Source organism: Ranitomeya imitator, chromosome 3, assembly GCF_032444005.1.
Source record: "Ranitomeya imitator isolate aRanImi1 chromosome 3, aRanImi1.pri, whole genome shotgun sequence".
Lineage (NCBI taxonomy): Eukaryota > Metazoa > Chordata > Amphibia > Anura > Dendrobatidae > Ranitomeya > Ranitomeya imitator.
In genome coordinates this window covers 785,316,592-785,330,959 of record NC_091284.1, presented here as the reverse complement: position 1 = coordinate 785,330,959, position 14,368 = coordinate 785,316,592, and the positions used below count along the sequence as shown (strand labels likewise).

The following is a 14,368-nucleotide window of genomic DNA, read 5'->3' as shown; positions in this document are numbered from 1 at the left end:
GGACACATCAGTATCTATAAAAATAGGGTAAATCCCATGATAAATTGTTTTACTATACTTATTATATTTTTACATGTTCTGAACGTTGCGACCTCCAGATTGGGAAATAGTAATAAAAATGAGATCATTGCAGTTAATCGATGAGCATCAGGAACACTGACCAGGAGAACACTGCTACATTCATTGCTCAGAAAATCAATACTGGCTTATTTGTTATCCCTGCAACCTGGCGAGAAAGTTCAGGGTCTTTACAAATTCTTCCCAGGCAGATCATCAGTGTTTGCCTACATCTGCTGGCTTCGTGATCCTTGCGCCTGGTAGCAGAATCACACGACTCCTCTTGGTGGAACGCGTCTCTCTTTGGTCTCCTGTCTCCATTTATTTCCTCTCAAATTTCCCAGGTATGTAAAATATATAAGAATTAGCAATATACAGGTTTCATAGGGTGGAAATCACTTGGTCTGAATATACAGAGAAATTATAGAATTGTAGCTCCCTTATATAAGACTGAACTAGCAACTAAAGTCCAAATTACCATATAGACACAACATCCAACTTCCTTTACTCTTATATGTTCCTGTATAATGGGGAGGTTATTAACCTTTATAATCTCCAAATTAGCTACTCAACAGATCAATCCTCCCGAAATTCACCTTTGCAATACCTGAGATGGTCAGGGCTGTAGAGGTATAAGTTGTACCTGGACCCATTGTCCTAGGACAGCACATAAGAAAGCACCGATCATGTACATCAAAGGTGTATCTTGAACCTCCTGGGGCCAAGTTGAAAAACTAAAATGTGTCCTTTGGCTATCTTGTGCCATGGATAATATTAGTTTATACTTATGGCTAATTATGGAGTATTTTGGCTACGCTCATTAATTATGCCGTTGTGTTAAATTACACATGATGGCTGAGGAACCATATTCATTGGGAACCAGGATCTTCTGGTTACACTAGTGCAGCTGGCGTATTCTTACTTTTCTTGTGCAAATTACTGGCAATATTTTCCTGGCCATATTACAGCTGCGTGTCCCTAAAAAAGTTATTCCTGCCTTATAAAGTAACATGCACTATATGGATAGAGGTATTGGGACACCTCCACATTACACCTACAGGAGCCTTCCTGACCTCCACTTCTAGATCCATAGACTTTAATATGGAGTTGTCTCTCGCTCTTCTGGGAAGGTTTTTTACAAAATTTTGGAGATGTCTGTGGGAATTTTTGCCCCTTCATCCAGAAGAGCATTTGCCTTCCCCAAAGCTGGAAGCAACAATTGTCCACCATATATTGCCTTGTGCTGAAGCATTAACATTTTATTTTGCCTCGAACTAAAAGTCCGAGGCTAACCCCTAAAAAACAAGCCCATCGTTATGCCTCCACCACCAAACTCTACAGCGGGCACAATGCAGTCAGGCGGGTAACGTTCTCCTGGAATTTCGAGACCCAGACTCATCCATCAGACGCCAGATAGAGCAGTGTGATCCGTAACTGCACAGAACATATTCCCACTGCTACAGTGTCCAGTGTTGGCGGCTTTACACCACTCCATCCGACACTCGACATTGTGCTTGGTGATGTAAGGCTGCATGTAGCTGCTTGGCCATGAAGTTCTTGGCGGGGGCGCAGTGTTTGTTCTGATGATAATACCAGAGGAGGTCTGCACTCTGCAGTTATTGAGTCAGCAGAGAGTTGGTGACTTGTAAAGGCAGATGGCATGGCAAGGGACTGGATTTTATACACCTGTGACAATTAGGTCTGATTGAAAGCACTGAATTCAGTGATTAAATGGTGTGTCCCAATACTTTTGTGTATATCTCTAGAATATGTCATCACTGTATGGTCAGAGTGGGCCCGACCTCTGGAACCCCCACTAGTACTCCGCACAGGTGTCTGGTATACACAGACAAGTAAAGTCCGTCCAATATAGGAAAATGATAAAAATAGCCGCTAGAATAGATTTTTGGGACCTAACTTCTATATTTTTCTAGTCACTGATTGTATGACTGGCTTCGAGGTTTAGCCGGACAAGAGTCTCAGTGGACTTGTCTTCACTTTCTATTTTTCCCCCCTAACTTATTTATTTTTTGTCACATTTGTATCAGGGCTTGTTTTTTGCAAGGCGAGATTTAGTTTACTATTTTGGGGTCTTTTTTATTTCAGCGTTCATCATATGAGATAGGTATCATATTAGTTTATTAATTTGAACAGATACGCACACAGCCATAGTAATAATTTTAATTTTGTATATTTTATATGCATTGCAGGAAAAGTAAGGGATATATTTATGTATACTGTATATTTGCTTAAATATGTTACATTTTTTAAAATATTTTTTACTGGTTCCTTTAACCCCGAGCCTGTTTTCACCTTCCTGACCAGGCCAATTTTTACAATTCTGACCACTGTCACTATATGTGGTCATAACTTTGGAAGGCTTGAACGGATCCCACCGATCCTGAGACTGTTTTTTCATGACACATTCTGCTTTATGTCAGGGGCAAATTTAGGTGAATATTTTTTTGCGTTTATTTGTGAAAATATCAGAATTTGGGCGACAATTTTGCAATTTTGCTTTTAAACTTTTAAGTTTATGCCCTAAAACCAGATAGTTATGTCACACAAAATAGTTCATATATAACAATTCCCGCATGTCTACTTCACATCACCATCATTTTTTAAACCTAATTTGTTTTGTTAGGAAGTTAGAAGGGTTAAAAGTGTATCAGAAATTTCTTAGTTCTCCCACAAAATATACAGAACCATTTTTTAGGGACCACGTCACAGTTAAAAAACGGCACCCCTCAAAGTGCTCAAAACCACATTCAAGAAGTTTATTAACCCTTCTGGTGCTTCACAGGAATTAAAGCAATGTGGAAGAAAATAAAATAAAATTAAATCTTACTTTTTACCCCAAATTTAACATTTTTCACATTTTAACAGAAGAAAATGGACTCTACAATTTGTTGTGCAATTTCTCCTGATTTTACTGATACCAAAACTATTGTTTGCGCACACGGCAGAACCCGGAAGGGAAGGAGCCCAATATTACCTGGAATAGATTGCGGATGCCATAGCTGAAAAGACCCTGACATGCCAAAATAATAGAAACTCCCACAAGTGACCCCATTTTGGAAAATACACCTCTTGAGGAACTCATTTAGGTGTGTAATGAACATTTTAACCCTGAGGCCAGAGTCGTATGTAGAAATCATGAGGCCCTATAGCAGAAGTTCTAATTGCCCCTCACCCCCAAAATAAATAAAAAAATAATTGCTGGGGTCACAGAAGAGCATATCTTACAATTTTCCAGCATTTATATAATAATTTTCCTCTTGCTGAAGTCCAATATTCCTCTTTCATTGAATCCATAAAGTATGAAGCCAACAAAAGTGCCCCCCAAACACAGTATGACACCCCATGGTGAATTCATACACATTAGGCTACACATGCACAGTATAACGACCCTACTGTACCCCACCTCAACTTCCGAGGCAAAGTAGTGACCCCAACACAGTATAATCCCCCAACTGTGACCCCCATACAGTCTTCCATGCAGTATAATGGGCCTACATACAATATAATGGCCCCACACAGCTTGATTGATTACATAAAAACCTTCATGCTGAATAATTGCTTGCTTATAGTGGAGCGCCCAGTCAGGCAAGGGGGTACTCGGTACTGGGTCTGCTCGGTTCAAAGGGGGATGTCACGGTGGCTGACCCGGTCCGTGACCCTGGGATGTCCATGTAAAAGGGAAAGGTCTTTAAAGGGATAAAGTTTATGTTCATGAAGCCACCTGTGGTATTCGGTCAGGGTGACCTACGCTGCTTAAAGGGGTCCGCTGGGGTGATGTTATGTCAGCTAGATGGTATACCTTCCCACAGGTGAAGTGTATCCCCAGGGCTTCCCAGTGTGTAGATGGTGGATGGTGGATGGTGTGAGGCGCAGAGAAGAACAAGGACACAAGGTTGCAGTCTCTTTACCTTTACTGAAGACTTCAGCATCCACAGTCCAGGGCACCAGATCACAGGGCAGGCAGAGTCCGGCCAGTGTGGAGGCAAGTCCAGAGTTCCCTTGTCCAGGTGGAAATCAATAGCCTTCCCTTGCGCTGCGGTGGTGTAGTCCCTTACTGCCTATAGCTTCACAGATGTGGTTTTTCTCTCTCTCTGTCCCCCGTATAGGATAGGACAAAACCCGTATGACTGGTGACTTGAGCCTGTTTATAGGGTCTCTTAGATAACCCGGTTCTGTAGGTGTCACCGTGCCTCCTGGGTGTAGGTGCGGACAGGTAACCCGCAATTAGCTGTCGTGCCATTTTCTGAAATAAGGTGTAGAGGTCCTTACTCCCTCGGTATTCCGGCTACCGGCATTTCTGCGCCTCAGAAGGAGGCAGCCTGCTTGGGGCTGGTCCCCTTCTGGTATACTCTAATGTGCTTCCTCTCCTGCACGCTCGCTGCAAACAATTCAGCCTTCAATGTCTCTTTCTGGGAGCGAGCTGCAGCTCTGTGGGCATGCACAGCTCCGTGGACCCTCTGTCCTCCTCAGATGGCTGTCTGGAACTAACTCAGCTGAGCTCAGGCAGCAACTAACTCACTTTCCCTACAGAATACCAGTTATATATCTATATGGGGAGTGACCTAGTAAATAGGATCACAAGCTCCCTCTGGTGGCCTGGAGTGTGAAGTGTTGCATGTTTGTGGTACCTTGATGCAGTTATCCTTCCTTGCCTCCAAACGTAGTATCATTCTCCCCTGGAGGAAAGCAATACCACTGTGATGACCAGGACCCTGGGGCGTCAAATAGCATAATGGCCATCCAAATAATATAATAGCCCCACACAGCCTTCCATATAGTATAATAGGCTCCATATAGTATAATTCTCCCCCCCATAATTCTCCATATAGTATAATATACTCCCCATGGTCCTCCATACAATATACTGCACTCTCATGGTCCTCCATACAATATACTGCACTCTCATGGTCCTCCATACAATATAATGCACTCACCATAATCCTCAGTAGAATATAATGCATCCCCAATAGTCCTCCATACAATATAATGCACTCCTCATGTTCCTCCATACAATATAATGCACTCCCATTGGTCCTCCATACAATATAATGCACCCCCTCTGGTCCTCCATACAATATAATGCACCTCAATGGTCCTTTATACAATATAAACGCAACCCCCATGGTCCCACATTCAATATAAGACACTCCTATGGTCCTCCATACAATATAATGTACCACCATGGTCCTCCATACAATATACTGCCCTCCAAATGGTCCTCCATACAATATAATTCATCCCCCATGGTCCTCCATACAATATAATGCACCCCCATGGTCCTCCATACAATATAATGCACCCCCATGGTCTTCCATACAATATAATGCATCCCCATGGTTCTACAGACAACATAATGCATCCCCATGGTTCTACAGACAACATAATGCATCCCCATGGTCGTCCATATAATATAATGCACCCCCATGGTCTTCCATACAATATAATGCATCCCCATTGTTCTACAGACAATATAATGCACCCCCATGGTCCTCCATACTCTATTGTGGCCACCAGTCAGTGATATAAAAACCAATAAATACAATACTGACCTACTGACCTTTCCTCAGTCTACCCGATGCTCCGGTCTTCTGAAAATGTGGTGTGAAGCTCTGCACGTCTCAGAACAGCATGTGCGCTGCAAAGACGTCATTGCGCCTGTTGCTCTGACACGTCAGACTCCATCATTGCTCGCACTAACGTCTGGAGGGGGGCCCTGTGCCGGCACTGACACCAGGCCTCCCTGGCTCAGGGGCCCCGTAGTAGACCAAAGCAACTGATTGCTCCTACTCCTGAGCTGAGAAGAAGCACTTCTTTTAGCAGAACAAGGGTTAATTGGTAATGTTGGAAATCCCTGTGCTCACAGCTGAGCTCAGATAGCCACTCCCATCCCCTTTATAATCTGTGTCCTGATTCAAACCCATGTCAGAGATAGTCTTTGCTGCATGACTTAAGAGGAGAGGTGTTCACATTAGAAGGAGTTTTGGAGGTGTTATCTGTGACTGTTGCTTGGTTTGTAAGTGTGGTAATTCCCCTCCCTCCTCAACTTTGTTTTTTTCCCCATCCTTCACTCCCCGGTGCATTCCTCTGTTATATGTGAGTGAATATTTTGTATTCCTGGTGTTTTCAGTTTACCCTTGTTTGTGTAGCCTTGTTTGTCGCCCTTCTGTACTTGCTTGCAAAGTAGTGCCCCTCTTCTCTGGGTGGGGGAAGAGAATAGATGGAGGCCTAACTCAGAAGATAAGGTAAGGGTGGCAGCCCCGGCATCTTCACCTTCAGAAGTATCCTGGGGAATAGGGTGAGCTAGGGTACCCCCTAGTGTTAAGGACAGGGAAGAAGCCCCTTGTCCCTGGTAACCTGACAGCTGAGTTGTGATAATAGGGCTCAAAAGGGAGAGAGGCATTTGGACTTGGGAGTGCAAAATTTGCTGGATATCTTTTGAGGGGCAAAGAATCATAACGCTTTTCCAGAGCCTTTGTAGTACCAGTAATGTGGAAGCCCCCTATATCTCCATTGACAGATGACGGAACTGAGCAGGAACATTTTACATAACGTTTGGGATCACATTTAACGTTCGCTCTGCACTGAGCACTTACATCAGGGTTTCAATCTAAATCTCCGAAGTATTGTTTCTCCTTGCAGAAAGTGACATGCTAAGCATGCCGAGAAAAGGAGACTTAAAGCCGCAATGCTCCTCTGGGAAATATGCGGAAGAGGACTAGAATTGTAGAGCCACAAGAAATCTCTGAGTAGCGTAATTCAGATGAAACCCCTGAGAGATCCATTCACCATAATGAGACAGCAGAGTTACTTTGGACTCCGTCGGCCTCTGTTCAGTGTTGTCCTTCTTTTCAGAAGTGTACAAAACTGTGGTCGATTGCACTTTTATGCGCGTCTAAAAAGACGGACACTGCCGGACAATTGTGCAGTATAAGTGATTAGACGACTTTATTCTTCGAGTCGGTGCGATTACAGCGATACCAGATTTATATCGTGTTTGGTTGCTGTCACACACTAGAAAACGCTCTTTTTGCAAAAATTGCTTCGCCATGTTTTGAGAGCTATAATTTGATTTTTTTATGGGACGAGTTGACGTTTTTATTGGTACCATTTTTGAGCACATGACATTTTTTGATCACTTTCTGTTATGATTTTTGTTAGGCAGAATGAACAAAGACCAGCAATTCAGGAATTGTTTTATTTTGCCATTATGCATATGGTAAAATTCATAGCTTCATTCTTCAGATCAGTATGCATACAGCGATACCACATTTATATCTTTTTTTATATTTTGGGGTTTTTACACAATAAAAAATATTTTATGGAAAAAAAATTGTTTTTGCATTGCTTTATTATGAGAGCTTTAACTTTTTTTTTAACTTTTCTACCATTCAAGCTGTATGGTGGCTTGTTTTTTTGCGGGAGAAGATGGCATTTTTAGCCATCTTACATTTATACATTTATGTTTACATTCAACTTTTTAATCAAATTTTATTCCACTTTTTGTTCATAGGTATGATGAAAAGGCATAGTTGTTTTTTGCTACTCTTTTTCCACGGCATTCATTGAAGGGGTTAAATAGTGGAACAGTCTTACAGATCGGGTCACTTCGGACGTGGCAATACTCAATATGTGTACTTTTTTAATCAATATATGTATTTATTGGTATAATTTGTTTTATTCATTTTGTGAGATTTTTTTAAACTATTTGTCCTTTTTTCCCCTTAATCTCTATTGGACTTTAACCCCTTATCTCCCGGAGCTTTTTTCATTTTTTTGTTTTCGTTTTTCACTCCCCTTCTCTCCAGAGCGGGACGAGTTGTACTTTTGAACGATACCATTGGTTTTACCATGTTGTGTAAGGCTGCTGTCACACTAGCAGTATTTGGTCAGCATTTTACATCAGTATTTGTAGCCAAAACCAGGAGTGGGTGATAAATACAGAAGTGGTGCATATGTTTCTATTATACTTTTCCTCTAATTGTTCCACTCCTGGTAAAATACTGACCAAATACTGCTTGTGTGACATCAGCCTAACAGAAAACGGGAAAAAAAATTCCAAGTGCGATGAAATTGCAAAAAAGTGCAATCCCACACTTGTTTTTTGTTTGGCTTTTTTGCTAGGTTCACTAAATGCTAAAATTGACCTTCGATTGTGATTCTCCAGGTCATTACGAGTTCACAGACAGCAAACATGTCTAGGTTCTCTTTTATATAAGTAGTGAAAAAATTCCAAATTTTGCTAAAAAAATAAATAAATAAATTGCGCAATTTTCCAATACCCGTAGAAAACAGCTGACATGTCGCAGCTTTGAGGTGGGCTCACCGCCAGAGCCAACCTCAAAGCGGGGGTTAACTATTATTTCATTGATGATATCATTGAGATTCCCTAGCATTATGATGCATTTCACCTGTCAGTGCTGCACAGAAGCCTCGTAGACCCTGCTCTGAGCATGGGCTAAACAGGCTGCCATAGCTGGCAGACTCGGAGGACAATCGGCCCTTGTGATGATGTCTCGTGGGCACCAATCAGATGGAGGGAGCCCCCTTCCTCTCCTAGCCTTCTAAATGCTGCAGTTGCTATTGACCACAGCATTCAAGGGGGTTGATTGGCCTGGTGCGGTGCAGGCACTTTTTCTGGTTGTGACAGCCGGGGCTCTGCTTCCACTTAAACCGAGCTCCTGGTGGCGATCATGCGGCCACTGCCTGCATGATCGCCATTATGTAAATTTGCTTCATTTTGGGGAGACCCTTCCCTACAATGATGTAAACTTTCGTCAAATGTTGTGCTAAAGGACGATACACTGCCATACTGTATTATTACAGATTATTATCAAATTACCTATGAAGCCCAGCCTCTAGTAGGCCCCCAGACTACCTTGACAATTCCATCAAAACCACTGAAATCATGTTGTGGGGGAAAAGGGGCAATGAGCAATGGGCATCGTGATTCACAGTGGTTGCTAATAGGGTAAACTGTGCAACACAGCTTTTTCCCGCGCTGTATGGCGCTTCCTTAGCTCTTGTCTGAATTAGGTATATCCACCGTACAGGACCAGCAGTCATGACAAAAAGTGGGAACCCAATGTGGCATGAGCACTTGCACGGATTAACTGGGCGTTACTGCCGGTCCTACTAATATCGTACATGACGGTTATTAGTGTCTGTCTTATATATAGAATATAACAGGATAGCATTTTTTAGTTCTGCCATATAAATAACCTCCATCATTCTGAAAGCAGGACAACTTTCCTCTACACTGATCAGTGTGATTGATCGGAAGATTTAGAGTTCGACGAACCAGAGACGTTTACCATCGGTTTATAATATGCTGCTTAACGTGTCACAACTGGAATACTTATTTGCTTAATGCATAGTCAATTGCCTAAATTCGATTTAGGTTTTACTATGTTTTCCATTAAAGTGTTGACCTTTTCCGACACTGAAAAAAAAAACATTTATTTTCCAAAGCTGCCTCGGACCTGCGATGATCTCCATAGTTATTCTTCACTCTGATATGCATGTGACCACTGCTGCCAATCAGTAGTGGTGGGAAATAAAGATTAACTTTTAATTCTTCGCAAGTAGACACAAATACTTGATAGATGATTTTTCATATTTAGCGAGCACTTGATATACCTGCAGATCGGTTGGGTCCAGGTACTGAGATTCTCACTGATCGTGCAAAAGACCTCGGAGAAGTGAGCAGGTCAGCATACATTTCAGGGATCTATTGCACAGTTGGTGGGGATCTCAGGACTTCAACCTTCACTGATCTGCAGGAAATCCAATTCCATGGTAAAAATGACAAAATCAGTTTAATTACTCTTTCGTGAGCAGTTCTTCAACTCTCCACTGGTCCAGGTCAGGAGCCAAATTGTGCCAAGAATGAATGCTGGCTTTCTCCTGTCCTTCATTGTGGCTGTGGATCCTCTGGGAGGTCTCTCCCTCTTTAGCCTACCTCAACTAGGAGATACTGTACTTGCCGGATTAAACTAGCCACTCAGTAATCTTCTCCCCGACACCTTTCGAGGTTCTCTTGACCAAAGTCTACAGAATCCATAGCAACGAGCATGGAAATAACCACATTGACATCTCCCAGACCACTAGGTGGTCACACATTCAAACTTTAAGTTCTGGTTTGCAAAGAACTCAACTTCTCGAAAGGTGCGCTCAGGTTAACTTGCAGTAACTGGAATACCAATCACATGGGACACAGCAACTTTATCCAGGTTAATGTTAGTAGACCAACTATAGCTTGTCATCATGCCTTCTCTAACACGCTTTATAGGGACTCATTAATCCAGCCCCATTCCTTCACTTTCAAGTCATAGGATCTCACGCAGTCTACAAAGGCCTCACTATGGATTTCCAAAAGGGCTGAAAGAGTCATGTGGTTCAATTCCTTCTCACACTCCTCATCACACTTGGTAACTATACCTCATGGCTGAAATCCACAATATTTCAATATTCTCACCCATAGAGAATGAATGGAGTGGTAGCACACATTTTCAAGGGGTAGTTCAGCGCCCTGTTCTCAGAATTGGCAGGATTCCAGTGGATGGACTCCAACAATTTGCAAATTATCACCTATTCTGTCCCTAAAATGTGCAGAGACAGGTAACTGTGTTGGGATTCAATTTTGACCAGGTGTCTTCAAGTTCTTGGATATCTAATGTCTTAGTCATAGTTTTTTTTGTGCCACATGGCCGAAAGCCAAGCTTACTGATTCCCAGTGTAATTGTAGAGTTGCCCTTTGGAGTTGTATTGATTATAATCAGAGTTATACATTACAGTAGAATCTACTCCCTATGTGTTTCCATGTCAGCGACCTCAAACACAGCCCGGTAGACTCCTGTCACAACACGTAATGAGAAGATGTATTTAGCAAAGACTCCAATCCTATGTTTGCTAATTCTGAGAGAAGGCCTAAAGTGTCCACATTTTTGCTCCACCTGCTCCTGCCATCTGTTGACCTATTGTGCAATATGGATTTCACAGTTTGCTTAACCAACATACAATTCAATAAAGTTGGGGTTACTTAGAGGAAAGTGAATACATCGTTTAGGAATAATTTATGGCTGCTCCTGAACGTTCTTGTGGACATGGATTTCAGCTCATGGATAGATAATACATGGATCAATGTCTGGTTGGATTTCTACAGAGTCAATGCAAAGCAAATTTTACAATTTTTGAGGATCAGAAAGAGTCAGAGAAGTGATCGACTGTATTGCAAAAAAAAAAAGGGAAGAAGCCAGCACTGCTTATGGTCAGAACGCAATAACTGAAGTGCAATTGCACATAAATTCTAACTGTATTTCAAATATGAGACATTTAGCAAACAATTGATCAATTCTTTGAGCTACCCCGCCACTTCACGGCAATCTCATAATGGGGCAGTCCTAATCTTCGTATTTTATTTACGTTGTGCCATTATGGCTTCCTGAATGTATAAAAAAAAAAAAAAAAGGACCACATTAATTGCGAACTGTACCTGGAGCATTTTCAGAATCACTCCCTTGGTGCCAGGAAACTGTATTACAGAAGTTTTCCAAGAGAGTGAAGACCTATTTTTAACATAGGTCACCAATATCATGGGGTCCGACACCTGTCATTTCTACACTTCAGCTTTTATCATGTCCAAGGAATGCCAGAAGTTCACAGTTCATTGAGTTTGAACACCACAGATCCATACATTTATCAGGTTCTGCAGCTCAGCTTCCGGTCACATCAATAGGAGCTGACAACGACAACTACAGTCTATGGAGCATTGACGCCGCGGACCTGTATACTTTCAAAATAGCTAAGTTTTTTTTCAATTTCATGTTCCAGGTGTCATAACATTTCTTTTGTAGACGTAGCGGTATAAGGGCTTATTTTTTGCAAAAATTGTATTTGACAGTAGCACTGTATCTGGGTACACACAAGCTAACACTAAGCTTTTATTAATTCTTTAAAAAATAGAAAAAATTCTATGTTTTTTTTTACATCTTATATTTTACACATTTCATTTGATGCACAAATAAAGTATTTACTTTATTCTATGGGTCGGCTTGATTATGGTGATACCAAATTTATGTCTTCTTGCTCATTTTCTTTTATACAATAAATATTCTGTTTGAAAAAAATGGTTTTGGCAAAGCTGTTTTCTGAGGCTCATAAACTTTATTATTTTTCTAGAAACAGAACTATGTGAGGGTTTAGTTTTTGCTTGGCAAGGCGTAATTTTCATTGGTCCCATTTTTGGGTACAGATTATTTTGTGATTATTTTTTATTAGACTTTTTGTCAGGTAGAACAAAAAGCAGTAATTCTGGAATTTGTGTGTTTTTTTTCTTGTTGTTAAGTATATTTATACTGACACTCTTATTTTCATTAGCAGATATGATAATAAAAATACCAAATACATTTAGATTTTTTTGCTTTTGTACATTGTCGGAAGAAAACAAACAAACAAAAAAAATCGGGGGTCATTATTTTGTGAGACCTATAAGTTTTTCACTTTATTTTCTGTAGTCAAAATTGTGTCAGGGGCGCTTTTTTATTTGAGGAACAAGCTGCAGTTTTCAATGGCGGGATTCATGTTTATATCTATGTTTTGCTTATTTTGCCCAAGAAAATCAGCTTAAATTTTTTTTCTGCATCATATTCAGAGAGCCTTTTTTTTCATTTTTCTGGGTCCAGCGTTGAGTTCAGTTTTTTTGTGTAACAAGCTGTAGTTGTTATTGGGACCATTTGGGGATACATACGGTAAGTTTTTACACTTATTTTAATTAGATTTTATACAAAAAACAAAAATAGCAATTCTGCTGTAGATTTTCATTTTTGTTTTCTTGTGGCGTTCACTGTGCGGGATAAAAAAAAGTGATATCTTTCCATTATACTGGTCGATACAGATGCAGTGATACAAAATATGTGTCTTTTTTTAGATTTTTTTAATACAATATATGATTTTTTTCTGAAAAAATGTATTTTTTATTTACTTTTTATTTCAACATTTAAAAACATTTTTATTTTTTTTACAATATTTATCAGACCCTAAAAGACACAGAAGATCTTTTGATCACATTGGTAATACTACATGTGCAGTACAGAGCATTATTCAGTCTGTCAGCTATAGGGCTGATGCAGACGGTCGTATTTTCGGCCCGAGTATGATCTGACAAAACATTGGATCGCACTCAGACCAATGTTGGTCTATGGGGCTGTGCAAATTTCCAAATTTTTCCTCGGGCTGAATCTGTCTGAGGAAAAAAATAATCGGATCGCACTTCGCAATGCAAGGCAATGAATCCATGTCAAAAAATCGGACCGCAGCTGAGTGAGATCCGATTTTCTTGGAGTGACAGAATGAAGAAGATGGAGAAAATATTTTTTTTCATTTACTCCTCATCTGAGAAATCATATCACACTCTGATTAAACTCTGACCAGAGTGTGATTAGCATAGTGGGCCTGAATCTCGCATGAGCAAAAATACAGTGGTGTGACCCTAACCTTAGGCTAGGTTCACCTTGCGTTAGGGCAATCCGTTTAGCGCATAGCGCTAGCGGATTGCGCTAATGCAATGTCTCTAGAGGGATCGCGTTTGCCGATCCCGCTAGCGCAGATCCCCGATCTGCGCTAGCGAGGTCCATCCGAAAATAACGGCACATCGCTAGCGCCTGCCGAAAATGGCATGCGCTAGCGATGCGCTAGAGATCCTCAGCACATTGCCGTCAATGGGTGCGCTAATGGACCTGTTGCATGGCGTTAATTGCGACAATTTCGCCATGTAACGGAGTCCGCTAGCGTTAACCCATTAACGCAATGTGAACCTAGCCTTAAGGTACCGTCACACTGAACGATATCGCTAGCGATCCGTGACATTGCAGCGTCCTGGCTGGCGATATCGTTCAGTTTGACAGGCAGCAGCGATCAGGCCCCTGCTGTGCCATCGCTGGTCGCTGCAGAAAGTCCAGAACTTTGTTTCGTCGCTGGACTCCCTGCAGACATCGCTGAATCGGCGTGTGTGACGCCGATTCAGCGATGTCTTCACTGGTAACCAGGGTAAACATCGGGTTACTAAGCGCAGGGCCGCGCTTAGTAACCCGATGTTTACCCTGGTTACCAGCGTAAAAGTAAAAAAAAACAACCACTACATACTTACCTTCCACTGTCTGTCCCCCTGTCCCTCGCTGTGCTTCTCTGCACTGTGAGCGCCGGCCAGCCGGTAAGCAGAGCACAGCGGTGACGTCACCGCTCTGCTTTCCGGCCGCTGTGCTTACACAGTGCAGGAAAGCAGAACGCCAGGGGA

At 41.6% G+C, this 14,368-nt stretch overlaps 1 protein-coding gene across 1 annotated transcript in view; it reads left to right on the top strand.

Moving 5' to 3' along the window:
* Positions 1-335: 335 nt before the first annotated feature.
* LOC138672355 (transmembrane 4 L6 family member 1-like) overlaps positions 336-14,368 on the top strand; it is a 51,422-nt gene continuing 37,389 nt past the window's right edge. Inside the window, exon 1 of the mRNA XM_069760297.1 lies at positions 336-401. The gene's annotated coding sequence lies outside the window, so the exon portion shown is untranslated. The remainder of the gene's footprint in view (positions 402-14,368) is intronic.